This window comes from Lathyrus oleraceus, chromosome 2, assembly GCF_024323335.1.
Source record: "Lathyrus oleraceus cultivar Zhongwan6 chromosome 2, CAAS_Psat_ZW6_1.0, whole genome shotgun sequence".
NCBI lineage: Eukaryota > Viridiplantae > Streptophyta > Magnoliopsida > Fabales > Fabaceae > Lathyrus > Lathyrus oleraceus.
The window spans coordinates 490,285,605-490,291,341 of NC_066580.1; the positions used below are offsets into that span (position 1 = coordinate 490,285,605).

General features: G+C 38.7%; 1 pseudogene; it reads left to right on the top strand.

Moving 5' to 3' along the window:
- Positions 1-959: 959 nt before the first annotated feature.
- On the top strand, positions 960-1,059 carry LOC127124397 (uncharacterized; annotated as a pseudogene).
- Positions 1,060-5,737: the final 4,678 nt, after the last annotated feature.

The window sequence follows — 5,737 nt, forward strand, 5'->3', positions numbered from 1 at the left end:
TCTTTTCTAGGGTTTCCTTATTACTCTCTTCCTTTTCCTTAGGTTCACTTTCCTCAGTTGATTTCTTAGGGTTTTGGTTTTCTATCTTTGGATCAGACGGTCCTTCCACTTCCGTTCCACTTCTTAATATAATTGCATGAGCTTGGCTTCTCGGATTAGGTTGGGGCTGTCCAGGGAATGTACCAGTTGGGGCAGCAGTAGGTGCTTGTTGTTGAGCTACTTGTGATATTTGTGTTTCCAGCATTTTGTTATGGGTAGCCAAGGCATCTACTTTGCTTGCTAGTTGTTTAAGTTGTTCGCCAGTGTGTATGTTCTGGTTTAAGAAATCTTTATTGGTTTGTTGTTGGGAAGCTATAAAGTTTTCCATCATGATTTCCAAGTTGGATTTTCTAGGGGTATTATTATTAGGCATGGATGGGTTCGGTTTCTGATATCCCGGAGGTATAGATGGGGCTTGATTTGGAGACTGTCCAGGTGCGTACAAAGCATTATTACTCTTATATGAAAAGTTTGGATGGTTCTTCCAATTTGAGTTATAGGTGTTCGAATAGGGGCTTCCTTGAGCATAGTTCACTTGCTCTGCTTGGATTCCAGTCAAGAGTTGACATTCCGCAGGAGTGTGACCTTGGATTCCACAGACCTCGCAATTCTGAGTTATAGCAACCACGGCGGCTGGGGGTGATACGTTTAAACTTTCAATTTTCTGGACCAAAGCATCCACTTTTGCGTTAACGTGATCAAGGTTACTTATCTCGTACATGCCAGTTTTCGTTTGAGGTTTTTCCACCGTTGTTCGTTCGGTTCCCCACTGATAGTGGTTTTGGGCCATGCTCTCGATAAGCTGGTAAGCATCAGCATAAGGTTTGTTCATTAATGCACCACCTGCAGCGGCGTCTATTGTTAACCTTGTGTTGTATAAGAGACCATTATAAAATGTGTGAATTACTAACCAGTCTTCCAAACCATGGTGTGGGCAAAGTCTCATCATGTCTTTGTATCTTTCCCATGCTTCGAAAAGAGACTCGTTGTCTTTCTGTTTAAATCCGTTTATCTGGGCTCTTAACATAGCTGTTTTGCTTGGCGGAAAGTATCGGGCAAGAAAAACTTTCTTCAACTCGTTCCATATGGTGACTGAGTTGGAAGGGAGAGATTGAAGCCATCTTCTAGCGCTATCTCTTAATGAGAAAGGAAAAAGACGAAGTCGAATTGCCTCTGAAGTGACATCATTAGCTTTAACAGTATCAGCGTATTGGACAAATACGGATAAATGAAGGTTTGGATCCTCGGTAGGATTTCCAGAGAATTGGTTCTGTTGCACAGCCTGCAACAGCGAAGGTTTGAGTTCGAAGTTGTTTGCTTCGATTGCGGGCGGAGCAATACTTGAATGTGGTTCATCTTGCGATGGAGCGGCGTAATCTCTAAGAGCACGAGCTGGTTCTGCCATCTCGGGTGAAAGAAGAAGATCTTTGAGATCAGGAAATTCGATAGGAGGGAGATTGTTTTCAGCACGATATTCCCGAATTCGTCGTAAGACTCGGAGATATAGCTCGATATCGTTGATTCGTAAATAGAGCGGTTCGCCTTGTGAGCGAGTGCGTGGCATACAAATCAACGAAAGAAAGAATAGAAGAAAAAGAAACCTTAGTCTCTACAGCGTAACGGAAGAGTTACGATATCGATTAAATAAAAGTCCCCGGCAACGGCGCCAAAAACTTGATCGCTCGACTGTGTGAGTCGAGAATGGGATACAAACTGCAAGTGCACAGTTCTATCGCGTAGTTTTAAAAGATATCGATCCCACAGGGACTTATGAATCGATATACAGTTATCTAAGGTTACTACGTAAAGCTAAGGTGAAAAATGTTTGATTGTTTGGGGAAAAACTAAGAGCTAAACTAAGATCTAGATTAAATATTAATAAAACGGATATCGGTATGTAGTTCGTCAAAACTAGGGAATCAAGTCTTTGTCGGTTTCTTGGTTTTAAAATAAATCGTTTCAGTTAACTTTATTGGTTAAAGGTTTTATCTCAAACTCTCGCTCTGTTGAATAAACCATGATTTTATATTAATGTAGCTGTCACTTATAATTAAGTCAAAAACCATATTTTGAAAGCAATAAAGTTGCAGAAACTCTTTTTAAGAAAACACTGACCGTTTTAAACACCCTTATCTCAAACTCTCGCTCTGTTGACTTAGGTTATATAATTAAATCCAAATGCTTAACTCTCGTCCTCACATTCAATCTTTAAAAATACTTTTTGGAAAAGGTCAGAATTTAATTAACTCTAAAACTTGCTCTCGCCCTGATCTAGAATTAATGCCTAACTTACACTGTCCAGTTAAAACCTCAAACTCTCGCTCTATTGATTTTAACTTCTTTATGTCCTTTACTTTTGTAAAAAATCTTGTTATTAAACCTGTAAGTTGAGACCGTAAAAAGATTGATTTTAATTTTAAGTTTAAATAGACCGACTCAGTCTTGATCCCTTATTCTGCTTACTTTACATACCGATATCTAGGCGAATTAGCCAGACATGCTAAATAAACAAGAATACATATCATGCATAAACAGACTCATTCCAGGCAGACAATATAAATAAATAATAAAACAAAACATTAAATAATGATTAAAGAACCTGAATGCGTAATACAATAGTCTTGAACACTCCACCACAAGCCGGTAGGATTTGTTCTTGGATTCTTCAATTAAACAATAAATCAAACCAAGGAAATAAAACTAGAATCTAACGTAAGGTTAGATCCGATAAAAAGTTGCACAATAGTTTCCGGTGTAGAAACTATTATGCGAAAAATATCTAAATGCTAAAAAGGGAAAGGTAAATTGCAAAGGAAAAAAGAATGTAGAACTTGCAAAAGAAATAAATAAACAAGGTTAAGTTGCTGGAAAAGAAAATAAGCAAAAGCGTGAAAAGAAAGAAAATTGGCAAAGCTTCGGCAATGTGAGCGTGGAAAAACCGAGGAACCCTTTTAGGTTTTAGAGATAGCTATTTATATTGGTGCTGGTAACTGCTTTTCGTTTCCCAAGGTCTTCAACGTGGCTAAATGCACGGCGTGGATATAGGACACAAACTCCTCAACGTCTCTTCAAGTCTTCTGAGGGCGTTACTTGCGCCAAAAGGTAGTGGAATGGTGTGACGCTCGTCACACCATGTGTGACGTCCGTCACAAGGCTGTTTTGCGTGACGCTCGTCACGCACCCTGTGACGTCCGTCACAGGCACAGCATTGGTGACTTGTGCGCTTTGGGCTGGGCTTTGGCATTTGGTTCCTTTTCTCTCCTTTTTGCACCTCCTTTTCTTCCATTTTCACTTGTTCTTCAAAATAGACTACCTGCGACAAATAGGAAGAAAATACCACGTAATATCTCATAAAATGCAGTAAACCGAAATAAATAGTCATAGAATTTAATGGAATTAAGTCCTAAAATATGATATAATTTCGTGTTATCAGGATCCCACACTCTTTCAGATGGTCATCAAACTCTAGGCTTAAATACTCACCACCTCGATCTGTTCGAAGAGTTTTAATATTCTTACCTAGTTGGTTTTAACTCGTTAGGTTTTACCCTTTTAGTATTAATGTTATTAATAGGCATTTCGAGATCAAGGACATATAGTCCATTGCTCATTTGTGCAGTAGCATAAAATATATCATTCAAATAAATTGAGCAACAATTGTTCTTTATTATAAATGAAAGACCAAACTTGTCCAGACAAGAAAAGGAAATAATATTCTTGCTAATTGCAGGTACATAATAACAGTTCTCTAACTAAATTATAAAACCACTAGGTAAAGTCAATACATAAGATCCTACGGCTAAAGTAGCAACCTTTGCTCCATTGCCAACTCGTAGGTCAACTTCACCTTTTGCCAAATCTCTACTCCCTTTCAGCCCCTGCACATTTGAACAAATGTGAGAACCGCATCCAGTATCTAATACCCATGATGCAGAAGTAGATAAGTTAATAACAAAAATACCTGAAGTTGAAGTCTCTACTCCATTCTTCTTATCTTCCAGGTACTTTGGGCAGTTCCTCTTCCAGTGTCCGGTCTTACCGCAATGGAAGCAGGTGCCTTCTTTTGCTATGCCTCCACTAGACTTTAAAGCAGCAACAGTGGGTCTGGGTTTGGCAACTTCCTTGCCCTTCCCTTTATCACCCTGCTTGGTGGGCCTTTTGTTCTGTCTCTTTCCATTTCTGATCATCAGAATGAATTTCCCTTTTGTCTTCAGATTTTGCTCGGAAGTTCTTAACATGGCGAGTAGTTCAGGAAGAGATTTTTCCATATCAATCATATTGAAATTTAGGACAAATTGACTGAAACTATCTGGCAACGATTGCAAGATCAAATCAGTCGCAAGTTCCTTTTCGAGGGGAAAACCCAATCTCTCAAGGTTTTCCACATGCCCAATCATCTTGAGTACACGGGGACCTACAGGGGCTCCCTCAGCTAACTTGCTTTGAAAAAGGGCTTTTGAAACTTCAAACCTCTCATGCCTTGCTTGCTCTTGATAGAGCATCTTCAAGTGTTCGATCATATCGAACGCTGACATGTTCTCATGTTGCTTTTGCAATTCTGAGTTCATGGTAGCCAGCATGAGACAAGCAGTTTCATTGGCATCATCGACATGCTTCTTATAAGCATCTCTTTCTGCCTTAGGTGCAGAACTAGGAGGTTCCTCTTCAGGAACAGGTGTCTCCAAGACATACAGCTTTTTATCATGTTTGAGGACAATCCTCAGGTTTCGGTGCCAATCCAGAAAATTTGTCCCAGACAATTTTTCCTTGTCAAGGATTGATCGCAAGATGTTGTTAGAGGTGTTTGCTGTCATGTATATCTACATAAGGATTAAGAAAGTATAAGTATCATTGACATATTTAATTAGGCCTTTAATCAAATATGCTCTCACTATTTTACTCAAAATAAATGACCCTCATCATTTGATTCGGAAAATCCCGTTGGAAGATTTTCTAGTGGGTCGAGATCCATATTTCACTTCGTTCTAAGTCCGCGTAGGCGGATTACACAAAACTAGGTTATTTAGGTAGGAACTCCTTCCAGTTGTATCTCATATAACTCTCGAAAATTTCAGTTGGGTGAATAACTCCTTATTCCAATCCATCATATGGATTATTCCCAACTCTTGCTTCTAAACATATATAATAAAATTATAATTAAGTTTGACTCATCGTTTTAGCAGTTGGATATTACAATTATCCCATCGCACCTTAACTAATACAAAACATGCACCTCGCGTAGGCGAAACCTACATTATTCGATACCAGTCTTGATGAGTGCTAAAACTTGGAAAGAAAACATATATAATATTATTATAATTTATTTAGTTAAGTTTTACCCATTGTCTTAGCAGTTGGATATTACAATTATCCCATCGCACCTTACTAATATAGAACATGCACCTCGCGTAGGCGAAACCTACATTACCTGATACTAGTCTTGATGAGTGCTAAAACTTGGAAAGCATAAACTTAATATTTTAGTTTGAGGGAATTGCAATTTTCCTGATCTCACAGGCTTATTTATCATATAAATCGTCTCTCACATGCATCAACATATATTCACATGCATCAACATACATACACATTGAAACAGTTATGGCCCCTAGCGCAATTGTTCTCCCAAGCCAATGAGAGAACCTAAGCTAACCTAATAACGATCTAAGCTTCTCCAAGCAAGATCTTCAAGGTTGTCCTC